Here is an 18,662-nt window from a genome sequence, read left to right on the forward strand (position 1 = left end):
TAACATGGTACGTTTCCAGCACCAGAGATGAAAAACCCATTACTGGTGCTGTTCTATGAGCACAAGCTGTTGCAAATTGGACCTGAAATGAGCCTGAGGAAACCAACAGCGTTCATGTCGGGTTTCCTTCCCATCTCCAGCTCTCTCTCAAATATTCCCATTAGTTGCTTTAGACAAGGCATAAACAAAAGCTTCATTTGCCTCAAGCGTCGATACGATACGTGAAACTAATTTCGATCAGATCTGGTCAAACGTGACAAATCGACAGCAAAATTGCAGCATCATCCTCCCCTCCATTCGGCAACAGAAAGATATTAGCTCCTCTTTCAGTTTTAATTTAAAGTATTTTTGTGTATTGAAGAAATGTTTTTGTGTTTTCACCCCTCAGCAAGCACTGACAAATAATCCACGAGTCAATTACAAGACGAGGTTTCTCAATTATTTATAATGACTTCCAGGAGGGCCGTTACAAGTAAAATAAATCCTCCGTTGGATGGACGTCTCATTTTGTTGTCTTGCTAAATTATTCACTTTTTTGTGCCGTTCACCTCGAGCACAGAATGAAACATTTTGTTTTGGCCTGCAGGGTTTGCTCCAGAGCATTTGTGAACTCTCCTTTTTTCTATATTTTCATACTTTGCTTTGCTCAACCCAGCACCTGGTATATCCCCTGCTGCTTGTCTTTACCGAAGGCTAGAAAGGAGAAACAAGAGAGACTTTGGAGACGCTCCGTAACAGCCTTTGAGGAAGCATCGTAGGTGTTAAAATACATGCCTAAGATTATAAAGTTACGCTGGTTACTCAAAAAAAATAATCACTTCAGAATGACTAATTCTGCTATTCACTCGTCTAAGAATAAGATTCAAGCTCTTCAAATGCATGAAGAGGGATAAAAAAAAAAAAAAGCGATGGAAGAGACAGCATCCCTTGTGAATACAGTCAAATCGAAGTCTACGGGGGTTGATCCAGCCTCCAGAAGTTCAAACTAAATTCACAGACTGGGATGAGAGCTGAAGAGTCATCACTGCTGCAAAGCGCCGGCTTTAATCGCTTGTTCAGTAGCCGATAACAATGGCAGTACACCTCTTTTTCCTTATATTCTTCAGAGAAATGATACTGGCTTGTGTAAAAACAGAAACACATTATTCTTCCCCAGGCAGTGCAGATGTCCATGCAGACTTTTTAATATTTTACAGAGAGAACACGGACAACACAACAGTGTTTTATTGTGGTAATGAATATCTGTTGAAGGCTGGGGAGCACTCAAGGCATTACTTTAAGAAAACGCTCTCCGAATTAGTCTCTAAAGCTATCCCACTTTGTACGGCAGTTTCACAGTATTAAGGGGATTTAACGCTGTAGTTCAGAATAATACTTTATCATTTTATCTTGTCATAAAATGATAAATGATGCCAATATTCTTCCTGATTTCTTCAAGTGGCAGTTCTCCACATTTCCTAGCTCCTCATTAGCTTTAGCTGTAGTAGATTTAGACGTTTACTTGTCTTTAGAAGCTAAACCAGGAAGAAATTGTGCAAATAAACCAAATATGGAGTGATTAAACTCTGTTAAAACAATGTTAAGGTTTGTAAAGCAACTTCATTTTAATATCAGACTAATATAACCTAAGTAAATTCAAAAAGTGCAGGGTAAAAAGTAATTGGCTCCTTGAAAGCTTTCATTAGGGTTAGGGATAAGACCAGTTGTTGAAATAATAGCTTTGAGATTATAAACAAGAAAAAAAAGCAATTATGAAAACTCTTGCTTGCAACAAATCACTGAAAAACCTGAGAAGACTTTGGTGTAATAAAGATAAATGTTTTTTTGTTGTTGTTTTTGGATGTTCACCATAAGCTAAACTTAATTATGTTGGATTATAGAATTATATTTACATATATATATAGAAAATGGAAACATTGTCCATTTTAAGGATCAGAAAGCCCTGTCTGTTTGCTATGTGCCTTTGCTATTGAAATAATTGGAGAGACCCTGTTCCTTGGCACAAATGTGCAAAATGGATGGCTGGGGCCAAATTGCAGAGAGAGGGGTGAAATGGAATTGGACCTTTGCCAAACAGAGCCTGAGATGAAGGTCTGAGATGAAGATGAAGGTCATTTTAAAATGTAATCCAAAATATCATGGAGAAAACCACCAACAACAAACCTCCAAGTAGAAACTATGAATGTTTTATACTGTACTAGACAGAAGTAGGATTAGAATTAATAACTATGATTATTATTTTATTGAATGCAAGAAGTTAAGGGAGCCAAATTATTTATGCAGCAGCCATAAGGCTGCTTCTTATTTAAGCCAAGAATGTTTTACCTGGGTTATGTGAGACGCTGGAGCTCGGTCTGTCTGCACTGTGCCAGCTGCTTGCCAATTCCTACATCATCTGTCATGTCAGCTTTTTCTTTCACCCGCAGGATTCTGTAATGGGTGGAAAAAGCACAACGTCAACCGAATGGGAAAGCAACACCTGTGTTGCACCCAACTGTGCCTATCTTCCTGAAGTGCAGACAGGTAATTTATTCTGTTTCTAACCATTTGTGTAGGAATTCTCTCATTTTCTCTTCACATGTTGCCTCATAAAACATGAAACAAGTCAGATTGATAGCTGCTAACTTAACTCACTTATGAAGAACAATAAATAAGGAATAGAAAAGGTAAACAGTGTACCACAAAAACAAGGAAACAGACAATCTGACATAGAAGTTGGACAGTTTGGTCTTTAATGCTGGTATTCTGCATGTTGAAAACAAAACTTAGGATAAACTTGGTGGCTAAACTATGACCAAGTGTGATTTTCCAGTGTTGAGAACTTGCAGAGTCAAATGGCAGGTTGGTGGAGAAAGTAAATAAGGTTTTATTTTAACAAAACAAAGAACAAGGCAGAGCTAAAGCAAACAGAGTCTCGCATGAGGAAACACCACTGGCAATGCAGACACAAAGACTGAGAATAAACAGAAAAACTCATGAGGATATACTCAGCATGTATACTAAGGGAGGATAATGACAGATGTGCGCTGCACGTGGTATAGTCAAACTTAACAAAAAACACAAATGAAGCGGGCTCTGATAGCAAAAACTAATATGGTTATAAAACAGGAGGAACCAGAAATAAATGAAATTGTTACAGAACCAAAACTGTGAAAATTTTAGCATGTACAGAAAATGTTATCCTATTGACATTCTCTTCTTAAGATATTTTAAAAAATGCAGTTAAAAGTCTTCATCTTATCCAAATTAAAAAGAGAATTGATATTTCCCTTGATGCAGTTGATTTCTTCCTGTTTATCGAAGAAAGAAACAGCAGCTTGTTTTTGTAAGCATGTGTATAACTCATAACTCTTCTGTTTCCATTCACCACAAAACTGTGCAAATTGGAATTACAAAAATTAATTTGCTTGTAGAAACACAACAATTTAGAGAAAAACTCATGTTTTTCTATAAAAATATTTTTGCGCTATGATGGGGAGGCTTTTTTAGCTGTATCGAAATGTGATCAACAGCCAGATGTTACTACTGGTGGAAATGACGAAGAAGACGACAGGAAGTGGTTGGAGGATGATGGTGAGACGGGTTTTTTTTTACGTGCTTAGTTAAACACCTCAATTACGAATGTTTTTTTCAACATTAGAAGAATATTTTGCGCATATTTGTAATGGAGCCGGAGGCTCCATCAAGCTAATTTTGATCTCCTGTTAAAGCAGGCTCACAAGGATTTCTCTAACATGACAAAACTTTCTGTAGTATGAGATTTTAAACTCAAGATTATTTAAAATATAGATAAACGTACTTATACTTCCAAATAACAGAATCAATGCAAGTGCAGTAAGGATCCATAGAGATTACATGATCTCATGCTATGTTATGCAGATGCTTTGTCTACGCTGATGAACATTGATCCAGTATTGCTAGTAGAAGCTGCTCAAATTGACAGCATTCCGTTCTACTTCCTAAATAATTCAGCTTTTAGTTATTTGACTACTTGATTGGGCTAACAGACTCTTTATCGACCAACCTCTCAGCTTTTTATGCAATTATTACATTTAAAAAACAACAAAATTACTCAGTAACATCACAGAAAAGAAAAAGCTGACTAAAATATTGACCTGGCAACCCAGCTCTAGTTGCCATCCTTTGCCTTAGCGCTCAGGTGGTTTCTATGACATCCACTGCCACTGACGGGCGTGCCATTCGAGTCAGTCTGACGACCTGACATGGAAAGAACATCTCGAGGTCACCACTTCCACCTGAACTGGACGTCAGTTTGAAGCAAGGAGACACATTTGTCACAAGAATCAGTGATGTCCTTCTGTTTTTGTGTTTCCTCACTTCTGAGGGCACGGGTTGGTCTTTGAGCAATCTGTCATTTAGTTGCTAAGAAACTAAAATCAAAAGAACATTCTCTCCGGTTCAGTATGTGACACCGTCCTTGCACATAGAAAACGATGCCTGCAGTTTGGAGGCTGTATCGACCTGAGATAGGTATGCCAATTCTGAAGTTTAGAGCATATAAATACGAAAATTGTATGTATATGTCTGAGGAACAAAGGAATATCCTCCTCAGCTATTTTCTGCTTTTTGACAAGACTGTCCTAAAATTTCATTAAGTAATTTCTTGGCCTGTCTTTTGTGAGGGAAGAGAGATGAAATCCTATTCTGGCATTTGTTTTGTCTGTGCTGGCCATCTCCAAGCCAGGACCAACAGCTTGATGTACTTGGCAACGGCTGTGCATACATTTTCTACATCAGAGGGAAGTGTGAAGAAGTGTCGGTATAACAGGTTTACGCTCTCATCTCTGGTAAAGTGTCTTTCTTCTTGTTTCTATGACGGTTCAAGAAGTGCTCAGGTCGATTTGGAGTGATCAGCAAAAGGTCAAATAGGCTCTTGAGACTAATGAATAATAATAATACATGAATAAACCCAAATAGTGTCACAAAACCTTTAAAAAATTATGTGAGGCCAGTTAAACAAAAAAATGTTCAGATGTGAAGTAAAAGAAGGCTGAGCATGTTGATTTAAACGAAGGTTTATCAATTGGTTAATTGGTTGAAAGTCCGACTTTTGGTGTTCCAGTTTTTTATTCACACATTTCCTTTAGCGTTTTTAAATCCCGAATGTTTCCGGATAATTTGGCAACAAAAACATACAGAAGCAGGTTGCCAGGCAGAGTAAAATATCCATATCTGATTTTAAAATTAGTAACAGCAAAATATGACTTCAAATGTGAAAGTAAATAGATTGGTACCAGTTAGACGCACCTTAAGAAGATTATTATCTTCGTCCATGCTTGATACAGCCTTTGTTAGCACATTAGCATCCATCGTAGCATCTGTAGTAACAAATACATTCTTAAAAAATAAAAGATGTTACTCTGGCGTTTCATATCTCCACTCCTTAATTTCTTAGAAATGGTGACGCTTCAAACCAAATTACTTGCCAATGCTAATCGCTAATGTTAGCTCTCCTTTTAGCAACAAAGAACCCTTACTCTCACTTTGTGTTGAAACCACTGTAATAATGTGTCAGCATGGTTAAAGCATAAACCAAGGTTCACTACATGCTAAAGAAGCTTAAAAATCTGAGTGAAAAACTAATGAGAAACGAATCAGTGCTGTTGATTGTTTCTAAAAATATCCACATGCATCATCAAGGAGTCCAATCATCTAAACGTTCATTAATTTGATAATTACAGCAGCAATAGTTCTCATGTTGTTAATAAGAAACCTGTCAGGCACCTTACATGCAGAGTCTCAGCTTTAAATGTAAGCTTTTCATGAAACCAAATTTAATTTAAGTCCCACAGTGAGATCTGGATGATCTTTTAATTAGGGATACTCCACTGGTTGAAATAATTACTGAAAGCAGCTGCATGTCTAACTCTGCTACAGCACTGACCGAGAGAGTTGGCACGCATCAAACACCGGCTCCTGGTGATTGATTAATCCTTGTCTTATTATGTAAGTACAGTCATAATTTGTCTCGCAGCTGGATTCAAACTTTCTGCTTATCTCATGCTGCTTTCTAAATCATATTGTAGCTTCATAATGAATTTTCACTCTTTATTGGAGAACAGCAAAAGGAAAGAATAGAATGACGATGAAATGCTGCAGCAAAAGGATCTTTTCTTGTATGCAAATTGCATGTTAACGTCCGTTTCAAAAGTCAGAACTGTGCATTTTAAACTTATGAAATAAGAGGGAATTTTATATCAAAACACAGCCTTAATAATTAACTTGTGGCATTTGGTTTCAGCCAGTGCTTCAAACAACAACCAGCTATGGGGTTGTTAAAATTGGCAACGTATAAATGGCAAATAGTTTCACACCAAGGGATAAATTAAAACTTTCTGTTAAATACACATAGATTTGTTTAGTCAATGTGAAGCAATAAATAAGTAGAGAAAGGAGCAGGAATACACCCCAGGTTTACATCTCAAATGTAATTTCACCAAGCCAAAGTGCAAAAAACCCATAACGGCGTTTCAGAGCACGGATCGACACCAATGATCGTGTGGAAATCAAATTATCGAGGCTAAAGAAATCAGCTGTAGCACTTTTTTGAGCTGGCGCCACGGGGGATGTCTTCCAAACTGGGAGAAGTGGACATGCTGCTCACATCTTCCTTGCTTCCCTTTGCCTTCTGATTTACTCCTGGCTCCATTTCCAGGACTCTTGGAGCATCTTGGAGATGAGGAGGAGGGGAGAGATCATCTTTCAACTGTGTTGACACGTCATTATGAAAATGGAGTCCTCTCTGGCCACGCCACATGGCTTAGCGGCCTCTTGCTGCTGGCTCCGTTCACTGACCCAAATGCGAGCCAACAGGGCTGTCAGAGGATACTCCCTTGGCTTCGGAAAGGCAGAGATTATGTGCATAACGACGGAGTGACAGATAGAAGTGGAGAAAGAAAGAAAACAGTTCTGTACTGTGCAACTTAAGCTTGCACTTCACAATAACTTGATATTTTGCGTTCATCTAAAAGGTGTCAAACTCAAGGCTTGGGTGCCAAATCTCCAAAGGGACAGTGAATACAATCTGATCAAGATTATTTTTTAAGTTAAATCAAGCGGTTTTTTGCACCAATTTGTAATTGTGAGTTTGTTGCAAACTTTCTCCAAAAATGGTCAAAAACATGGAGTTTAAGCGATGCTCACTCCCAATCTGCAGGTGGCAGTGTTTCTTACTTCCACTACACAGATCCCTCACTTACTTGATGTCAGGTTATAGTCTGGGATAGATGTGAAGAGTGACAAAAAGACACATTTACCATCATACGTAAGCATAAATATCGCAGAATTCCTTGCAAAGATTTCTATAGTAATACCACAAAAAAAAAAACTGTGGTTTGGATCACAAAAACATTTGCGAAATCATGGAAAAGATGTTGATATTTTAACAGTTTCTTCATGGATTTTATCAATCCATTCTGCTACAACCTGCCCTTTTAGTAGCCCAAAATGAAAATAAGTTTGACACCCTTGATCTACAGTATATCAATATATTAATGCCAAAATAAGGATGTTTCAAGGAGTTTGAATACTTTTGAACGGAGCTACACGTTCAGAGCTGCACTTAATGAGCTCAGAGGCTGGAAAAAGGCTGCTCTGTTTCCAAAAGATGTTTTTTTCATCGCAAATAAGCCCCTTTGGTTAAAATTGGTTACTCTTCTCCCAGAGAGTACGTGCCCCTCGGAGTGACATCAAAGCAACGGGATTAGGTGTTCATTACGGGGAAAGAAGCTCGACTCTCATCACATCTGAGATCTCTGGGGTTTCACATCCAGACAGAGATGAAAACAGATTTTTGAACTTTTCACTACAAGTGAGTTTGGGTTCAGTGTTGTTTGAAAAATGATACTACATGTTTTTGTAGGATTGAGAGTTAAAGGGCACTGAATAAATCAGTCCCACCAGGAATGATGAACACGTCCACAATGTAGAAACACAATTAATGGAAGTTTGCAAACTGTAAACTTGCTGCAAAATCTATCTAGTTGATAAACCATTACGTCAAATCAAAATGAGATATTTCAAGTTCTCTATGGAAATTCTCTGTAATTATTTTTCCCCTAGAAAGAAGAATGAATGATTCTGGTAAACATGGCCGTTGGTCCAAGTCCTAAATCAGCACCATGTTCTTTTTCTGAAACATATCATGTCATTTTTGATCTTGTAGTACTTTTGGTTGGCTGCCCACTCTTGGGAAAGTTCAACATTTCTTCAGATCGGGCCATGATATGTTGCGCTTTCTGATCTTATAATATTTTTCTTTCTAGTCTGTTTGGTTCGAGCCAAATTGGATGAGTCTCCATTGGCAACGTGTGCCATTAGGTGTCCAGTTTATCCAAAATATCTGGGTATATTTGGTTGTTGTGGGTTTCCCCATTCAGTTGACGTTGTGTTTGATCTTCCGCAAGTATCGCCGTCGTTCATTCAGTGACGTAAATCTATGGGACAATTGACGACTGTAGTCTGCTGCCAATAAATTTCCTCGGCTTGATTCCACAAAAGGGAGCCGCGCAGGATGTGCAAATGGAGACGAATTTGTCCGGGGCTGATTGTGACAAACATCTGTTGGGCTTTAGCCTACTTCATGTCGTCAGACAGGTCCTAGCCAAAAAGATTTCTTTATTCTACAGATCTGACAGTAATCAGATTTGGTTAAGACTTATGAAATTTAACTCAGATCTTCAAAAAATTATGATTCAACAAGCAGGGTGATTACTTTACCCTTTTTAATTGAAATAATCATTTAAAAACTACTTTGTGTACTAAATCAGGATAAATCAGATTTTAAAATTTGTGTATCGAGTTCAAATATTGAATTGTGCTAAAAACAGAAGAAATCTGTAAGAGGGCAAATACATTTCCACAGTTCTGCATATTCTATTTAAGTTAAATAAATCTGAAATCTAATTCAGCCAGGTTGTATTTCCTGTGATACGGTTAGTTCCAGTATAAATCATAAACTGACTCAGATGTTGTGGCTGAAATCATTATTTAATGCCTTAACTGGAATTAAGGTGAAAAAAATATCTCTTGTATGACATATGCAGGATCTTAGTGACAAGTTATTTATTATGACCTACGTCTTTCTTTTTTCAAAGCAAGGCGATGACATTTCAAGTCAGCATTTTTACCCGATTTCCTGTAAACGTGAATCTGCCACTCAGTCAAATTGAGTTAGAGATTATGTCTCTTTTTCCTCAGAGTGAAATACAAATCATAATTTAACTCCAGTGGGATAAATATCAGTCAGTAACGGAGCTGAAAGAGAGGACTTGACTTGAGCTGCATGCCAGTCATCCTGATTGGCAGCTGGCTCGGAGGACTGACAGTGAGGAGGAGTAGCAGGAGTCAAAGGTTGAACGCTGGCTCCGTTCTCAGCACCTGGCACCTCCATTGAAGGAATCACAGGACTCCCACTGGCTTAATGGTTCCTTTATGCCATCAATAAAACAATCAGAGTTCTAGTCTAGACAAAAATTAGGTGGTTATTATTTTACATAAACATTTCTGGACATTTTTAAATCTCTGAATATAATATACAAACCAGCAGAGATAGAAGTAGTATTGACTCTACTTGTAATTTTTTGCAGTTTGGGTTGTTGGAATCTTAAAATATGTCTTTTTTGGGTATTTCATGCGATATGCCATCACAAACTAGTGCATAATTATTTCGATAAAAGATTGACGAGGAGTCAAATTCAGCCAGGAGATAGGCAGTAGCAGTATCTCTTTTTTTCTCTCTTTCTACCAAAAACTAGATAATAAAAGTCTTCAGTTTGGTGCTTTGGTCTCAACTAGCCCTTTTTTTGACTAGCAATATTGTTTACAAAGACTTCAAAATTCATTTTATTTGTTATTTTCTTTATTTATTTCGGATATTTAAAATTTCTTCCAGTTCCAGTGTTAAATATTCATTAGAATTTAAAGTTTACTGATCTTTGAGAATGTGATCTTGCCATTATTATTTCGCCATTACCATTATATTACTTAAAAATGGTCTCAAAACAACAATATTATCATTTATCGCAATAACTTCTGGAACAATTTATTGTCCAGCAAAACGTGTTATCCTGACAGGCCTAGGCAGTAGCATGATGATAGATGAGAAAAACCTACCGGCTTAAATCCAACCAGCCAATATTTTTTAAAAATGGCTGATAACAAACAGACATTCACTGTCCAATCTGACTGAGTTTGGACAATTTTGCAAAGAAGACCGGGTTAAAGTCTCTAAATGTACAAAGCCAAGAGATGTGCCCTGTAAAATGGAAAATCATGTACATTTCTTTTTCTCCTTCACATTTATCCACTGATTTCTTTGTCAATTTGTTGAAATCCCTATAATTACACAAAATATAAAAATAAGCACATGCAGCTTTAGCATGCCGCTTCCAACCAACTCATTTCAATAATGACCGACAGAGCCAACAAGGAGGGTAAATTAGCGTAGAGTCACTAATGAGGCGACCTGCAGATAATCACAGGCTATAATTCACCAACTACACACACAGCTTGAGTCGTACTGCAATATGCAGGAACACACTGTTATCCAGGTATTCAGCTCATGTTTAAAAGCAGGCCATCAAGTCAAATCAATTCACATGACATTCAATCTGTGGGGATCAAAACACAAAGTAGAAAAGGGTCATTATAGTCTGATCTTACCCTTTAACTTTAATGACCCATGCATATTTTAAAACCACTTATATTCAGCCAGGCTATTACAACTTCATATTTACATTTTTATTTTACAATTGTTACTTTTCTCTTGTCCATGGGAACCATTTTCTCTTCTTGTTTGAAGCTTAAATGCTGCATATTTTAGTGCAGAACGTGATACAAAGCATCAATGAATTAGGTACTATTATTATTTAACTTTTCATAACTACATCTGTTTTCTAACAACAAGCTTTACAGATTTCTTTGGAAGTGAAGCAAAGAGGCTTCACAGGAGGAGTTATTTTTTGCCCTCTTATGTAAATTGTGACCCCTGAACTGGGCTTTTACTCTCCTGTCCAAGTTGCCAAAACCAAACAAGCAGCAAAGTCTCTTTAAATCTGACGAGCAATAAAGCTTTCACTTCTCAAAGCCCTGGGGTTGCACATACGTCTCCAGAGAGGTAAAGGTCAGAGTAATACTAAGTAAAAGCGCCACAATTAAGAGATGTAGATGAATTATGTTTTGACAACTTAAAAGAGGCAATCTATCCTTGAGAGTAGGAGACATTAATCAGCCATAACAAGAAGAGAAAACAATAATTACTTGTTCATCTTGGTTCCAAAATCTATTTTGGTTTTATCTTTGCTTCTCTACAGTGATCAAAAACTAAATCTGGCCAGATGGGAACATTACAAAGATGCACTGGACAGTCTGAAGATGTAGAGTCAAAATAACTAGGGGTGTAAAAGCGCTAAATAAACTAAATCTTTTTGTTTTTTGGCACAGAAATAGTCTCATGAGGAATCAACTAAATAAAAATAACATAATATCCAGAACTTGTAGATGTAGCAGCTGATCCACAGAGGAGGAGGAACTAAGAGTAAGGAAAATATGCAGTAAAATATATCAAAAATGACAAAACTAAGCGCTTAAAGTAGCTGGAGGCACCATTTATGACTTTTGATTCACCTTTTCCTGACCACTTCCGGTGAACCCTCAGTGTTTTTTTTTGGTACTGCCCACTTTATTGGATTTAAAATAAAATGGTCTGTAGATGAGTTATGCTTCAGTGGCGGTTCAGTTCCACTATAAATACTGAGAAGGAATAATAACAGGTCATTAATTAGCATGTCAGAGCGGGACAAGGAGCAAAGATGGCGCCTCAAGATGCAAAAATAAGAATTTAAGTTTGACCTAAACCTGCCTCGTAAAAACCTGAGATTTAATTAGTCTCCTTGGTCTAAAACTTAAGTCCAACTGACTATTTTTTTTATCATGTATTTAAGAGCGAAATGAGCTACAGACTACAACTTCTGCGCCTGTTTTACTGTAAAATTACGATTGTTAGCTAGTGTCACTGGTGGATTATTAGGGGATTTTAACGCATTATAACAACTTTCCCATGTAAGCTGAAGCTTCATAGTAATAAACACATTAATTTGCCTCAAATTGAACGTTATGATAAATGACTTTGACTCATTTATGAAACAAAATAAGCGCAACTTACCCCAATATTATTTCGCTGTTAAGCGGTCATGACAAGGGCACTTCCGGCTGAAAATAACAAAATAAAAGCTCTTCCTGTTTCGTTCATTCTGAAGTTAAAATTTCTTAAATTTGAGCATATTATTTCAAAACTACTTAGATTTACTTAATTACATTTACTTTTTTGTAGAATGTTCATCTTTTCTTTTTTTATCAACTTATTTTATTGTGTTATCGTTTTTGTACGTTTTTGGTGAAGCTTTAAACCTGTTTCTAAAAGACTGACTTTTTGGCAAAAATTATTTCTAGTAGAAGTTGTACTGCATCATACGTTTTACTTTTGCCCGAGTAATATTATTATGACCAAGTATCACCACTTACTCTAGCCACCTCAAGTAACTTCAGTTAATTAAAAACAAGCCTGTTAAAACCAAAAATGCACAGAGACACACAGCTACACCAAAAAATACTGTCTTCACTTTTTGGAATAAAGGAAAATGTCACAAAATAATATGTTGACTGCATTGTCAAACCATCTGAATAGTTTTGAATTGAGACATTTTTTCATTTTCCTTTTGCAGTTTTGTGCTGTGCGGCAATTCAGTGTTAATTTAATTAAATTCCTCCTCAAAATATTCTGTATTACTATACAATACACAAGTGAGAAGTTTGGTCACTCTCATTTAGTCATCACGCAAAGCCACTCTTTTTGAAAGAACAAAAAAAGAGCTAATTACTGAAAAAATTATGCCTTTTTGCATGTTTTTCTTGAACTTTAAAGTTTCTTTTCATTCTTTTTCTTTTTCAAATTTAGGAAAAACGTCTTAGTGTCATTTTTTGCAACAACATTTCCAGATATGGAATGAAAGAAGTTACCATTTCTTATTATAGCAAATCTTTTCCTAGATAGTTTTATCAAGAATAATATCCTCACTATCTGATCCTCTCTCTTCATGGCTCCTAAACTAAAATGCCTATTTTCATCCACGTCTCACTAAAACATCCTTCTGGCTTTAGAAATCCATCAATTTACAACTTGCTGCAGCAGAAATATACGCGGGGAGCTTTGTACTTGCATTCAAAGTCCATTTATAGAAAGCAGTCAGTTTTTTTTTTTCCTGACACTCCAGCTAACCGTGAAATTCTGAGCGTTCAGTGCAAATGAATGACATTAACTGAGAGAAAACGCCCTCGCCTGACACTTTTTCAAGCCTCTATCAGCGCTGTCTGGTTCTGTCTGCCTGGCAGTTGCCATATCTGAAGCTAGAAGAGAAATATTTCATTATTTTTCGATTACTGGACGTTTTCTTTATAATTAAACTCTATTTATAATGTAAATTGTCCCTTGTTTTTTGTTTTCCCTGCATAGCCAAAATGGATGTGTTATTTTCAGTTTTTCCTAGGAATAAAGTTAAAAATTTCATTCAGTTATTCACAGGCAGCTTTGGAAAGCTCCACAACAGCTGAATGATGAGTTAATCTCATTCCTTTTTTTGCCTTTAAACACTGATTAATTCATGAGGGCTTCTCAGAAAAGAGGAATACTTCAAATGACGCCAAAAAACAGCAGTTTTCTGGGCTCTCATAGCTGCAGCCCTGCCAATAGCTTCTCCCTCAAGGTGGAAATAAAGTCATTTACGGATTCTTGTGAAATAGATTCCCTGAACCTAAAAACATTTGGTTAACTGACATCCTGCTGTCTCTGACTGCTTTCTTTTCCTTTATTTTGACTCTTTTAACACTGATGTCATTGGAAAAGCTCTCCTTATATGAAATATATTCAGGAAAGTGCAACAAAAACTTCCTGCTTTAAATATTTAGCTGTTACAAAACTTAGACCATTAATTTTATCTTTCCCCCCGTTGAATTTGTAATTAGATTCTTGGTCTTTATTTCCTGTTGGGTAGAATATTGTGATCCTTTAAGCGTGGGTATAGATCTGTGTTTCTGCAGAAGGTACATAATTAAATTGTTGGCTTTTATCAGAAAAAATGAGTAATCATACAAAACCAACGCTGGCTGCAGTCCACCGACTTCCTGTTCATCATAGGATTGGTTTTAATAGTTTTTCTGTTTTTTAAGATAATTTATCATTTGGTTGATACCATTAAGCTGACACTGACCAGTAGATGCTCTAGGATGTTCCAGGACATCCGGTGACAGGGAACATAACGCTATTTCTGGGCCTGACTAAATCTTTGGACCATAAAAATCCAAGACATTAGAGCAAGATCTAAAATCGCTGAAATATTGACAAAACCAGTTTGGCAATCCTGAACTGGATCTCAAGTGGGTATAACACATAAAATCTGTAAAGTCACATCTTTTAGTCCTACCTCAAACTTAAAAACCCAATCGTTTGATCACTAAGGATCCAAAAGGATCCAGTGGTTTGTTTTTCTGCCTAATCTTTTAAATTTTGGTTGGGTACAAATCTTGAATTTCCAGGATGCTAATCACTATGCTAACAGCGTTAGCATGAATCTCATTATGTTTGCCACCTTTTGCTAGCTGACTTGCAGACTTTGTTAGTTACTTTTATTTAAATTACAGAACAGTTTGTCTGATGTAAAACACACTTAGAGAGTGTTATCAGCTTGACCAGTTCTCTTCCTGTGTGAAACTCTTACTAAAAACTAAAAGAAAGGTGTGTAAAAATCAATTAAATGGCTGCAAAATTTTGGATTATTCTGATCATAAATTACTGACATGTTCCATTCTCTGTAGGTGTTCTACACAGGGAGATAATTGGTGGAGCACAACCTCATATTTCAGTTTTCTGCATTATTAATTATTGGTTTTATGGTAATAAAATAGCCAAAGAAAACATGATGATGGAATAATAACTTGAAATAGCATAAACATTGAGGTTCTTGCAACTGGATTTGTGTTAAGATGATTGGAGTCAGCTTTGGTTGTTGCTCTTCTTGGACGACTCCATGACCAACTAATTAAGTCAGAAAGCTCAGGAAAATAACCTTTTAAAAGAATTCCACCTTGAACTTTAATTTCAAATGAATGTGCATACACAATATTGTTTTTTCCCATCCAGACTGGAGTTTTGTTCTTGTCTCTTTTTTCCTCAGCCAACACTTGACCGGTCTGAGTGCTTCAACAATTCCCTGATTACAATCAGAGTTTGTGTTTTTCTTTCCTAAGGTGAGTGCACCCGTTCATTTCCTATTGCGACAGATGATCAGCTCACTCTCTCCTTACAAATAAGCACAGATTTTCAATGTGAATTTGTATTTATGGACTCTAAAAAATGTTGTGAAGTGAATTTATTAAAAGTTACTTTGGAGTCATTTCATGGCCTTTTTTTTAAACCTCTATTTATTGGAATGGTTTTTCTTCCACGCCTCAGGGGTCTGCCAGGCTGTAATTGGCCTGGGGTGAGAGCCAATTGTTCAGCTGTTGAATTATACGAGCCTCAATAAGTACATCTCAAACAAAAGTTATTATCCCCACCTCCAACTCATGCTTAAAAATCAATAGCAGAAAATGAGAACGACTGACAGCTTGCTTTTCTCTAATGCTAACATAATTTCAGTGAATGACCTGCCTGGATCCAGGCTGTTGAATTCAACAACAAGAAAGAACTTACTGTATATCGAGTCAGTAATTTACTGACTCAATTTGTGTATAAAAGCATTAAACTATTCTTTTCCTGCCATTACTAATCCATGTTGGCATTGGAGAGATTATCCAAGGAAGGAAATAAAACACAAGCAGAAGTCCTACACTGCAGAAAGTGAGAAAAATGTTCCTCTGAGATAAGTCCCTTCTAGCTGAACTATCCAGCTCACTGTTTATGAATAATTCACACAGAGGCAACCAGTATAAAGGAAGCTGCAGAAGAATTGCACAGACGGATATTTGCAAAGCTACTGGTGCAGCTAGAAAGAAACGATTCACCAAGTGGTTCTTTGTCAGATTCTCTGACTCAAATCAGAAGAAAAAGATGTTTTGAGATTTCAGGACTTCCACAAGTCATTAGGTACAATTTCCAGATGTCTGGTGGTGTTTAGTTTAAACAATTATATGAAAATATAACCACTAGAAGAAAGTCCAACTGTCATAAAGGTCTAAAAAGAGCTAAACGATGAAGAAAATGTGTTGGTGCATAATGTTCATATCTACCCCAAAAATAACCTGTGAAGATGCTGGTAGCAGGATGTCATCAATCGAACAAGTTATGGGCTGAAGATCCGTTCCTCGAGGAAGAAGCCATTACTCTGCAAACAACATAAAAAGACAGACTACAGTTTTAAATTGCACTTAGGGACAAAGACCTTAACTTCTGGAGTAAGGTTGCATAATGTCACATCTATGATCTATGGCATCTATGATATCATCATTGCAATTTTTACCAACAGTGTCGCCATCGTAAGATTTGCTAATAGTTTGTAAACATGAAACTGGATGGAAAATGGACTGAACCAGTTACATGATCACTCAAAGTACACACGTTCTTACAGAGAGGGTTAAAAACCCTCAGCAGGAGGTTATAGACGTGTGATAGGAGGAGAACCTTACCCAGAACTATCCCACCAACCATTAAGATTCAAGGTTTCCCCCAGAAAACTTGCTAAGCCCGACGTTTGGATCCTAGGGCCGTCATTCTCGTCATGTTTTTGAGTTAAAACATGTTTAAAGGTGACAGGAAATTTGAAAATATCACTTGATAGTTATGTGTTATATACCTGAACATCAACTAAAAAGTCTTAAAAATGCAAACATTTAAAAAAAAAACATAAATAAATAAGCAGTGCTAAGCCTGGTGGGGTACAAGCAAAGCCTTGTGGCCCGCCAGGCTTATAATACAATACTGTGGGAACAAGCAAACACCCCAAAAAAACTCAAAAATGATGCTCAGACAACTAAATCAACATAACTTATTCATATTTCTCAAAAATTGCAAAGCAAATAGATGAAGAGGGAGCCAACACAACCTCCACACTGACAGTAATCCTCTGGGAATTAATCCCAGCCTACATTTATTACTAATTTAAATCGGTGAGTAGGCCTGCACCGAAGGACAATGCAACTACAACCGATGGGATAACGGTTTTCTAAAGGTTTCTAAATTAGTCGCTCCAAGTCTGCTTCAGAGGTCTGAAGCAACCTAACAAAGATGGAAAGTTGAGAGAAGGGAAAACAAGACAGCTGCTGCAGAGATGTGGAGGTAATCACTGCTGCAGTGACTATTTCCTAAGGTGACACAGCAATCAAGCTCAGAAAAACACTCAGCAAACTGCACAACATTTCACATTACCAATATATATATAGATCCAATGCCAACAAGGAAATTAAATGCCTTGAATTGGACATAGGTAACATTTCTGACCATGTATTTCCACTGATATGTAGGAAAATGGTATATAAAGCCTTTATTCATAGTTACTGCAGTTTTCATTTATTTCTGTATGTGTCAGACCATGTCACCTTTCTGACTTCCTGCAAAGGGCAAACAGTTAAAACTGTCCGTGTTTCAAGACAGAGCCATCAAACGTCGTCCTGGCACGTTGTAAAATGAACAAAAAATATTCTTGGAAGCGTGTTTCAGCACAGAAAGTGAAATTCAGTGACAGAGTCAGCAAAGCATAAACACACATTGTGTCAAAAAGAAAATTCCAGAATAACCACTAAAATAGCAGCAAAGCAGAAATCAACAAATTGCTTTTGAAACATTTTATTGAAAGCTCAGTAAGGCAGAAAATCAGAAAATAAACTTGAACTCTCTATTATTACTTGCCTGGCCCTTACAGTGAAGAATAAAGTGTGTTTTGTATAAACTCTAACTTCTAGTTCATAAAATCAACTAGATCAGTTTCTGTAACATTATTTTTTTCTGAACAAATGCACAGAATATATATATTTTTTAATGTACAGCACCTTGCAAAATGTTCACAGATATTAACTTTTTCCATTTTTGTCACACCAAATGATCCATTTTATTGGATTTTTTTGTAACAGATCAACAAAGCAAGAAAAATAACATTTTCAAAATGTCTGCAAAATGAAATCTTACTCATCCACTAAATGAAGGCCAGAGCAACCAAATGCCTTCAGAAAACGATGGGAAAGTTTGATCACTTTTTCTTCCACAAACAGATTGCAAGTTTACTGTTAATTACTTTTCTGTGTCTTTAAAATCCTTATTTTGTTTCTTTTTTAATCTGTGAGTCAAAATTTGCTAAACTAAACAAAAAATAAGTTATTAAAAAACAAGTAATCTGTAACTGAAGGACAGAAATACTACAAAAGTATTTACCTGTTTATACTTTGGTGACTTTAGACGATTTTTTAAATTTAGGGTTTTTGAGAAAAAGATCCGCAAGACTTAAAAATGCTAAACCATGTTTGATTTATTTTCCCCATAAGACCCTCAAAACAAAACTAAACAAGCTTAAAATGTAAATATTAGGGTCATAGTAGATAAGAAAAAATGGAGAGTAATTTTCCACCAAAGAACTCAGAAATTTTCAGATTAATCTCAG

This window comes from Xiphophorus maculatus, chromosome 24, assembly GCF_002775205.1.
Source record: "Xiphophorus maculatus strain JP 163 A chromosome 24, X_maculatus-5.0-male, whole genome shotgun sequence".
Taxonomy (NCBI): domain Eukaryota; kingdom Metazoa; phylum Chordata; class Actinopteri; order Cyprinodontiformes; family Poeciliidae; genus Xiphophorus; species Xiphophorus maculatus.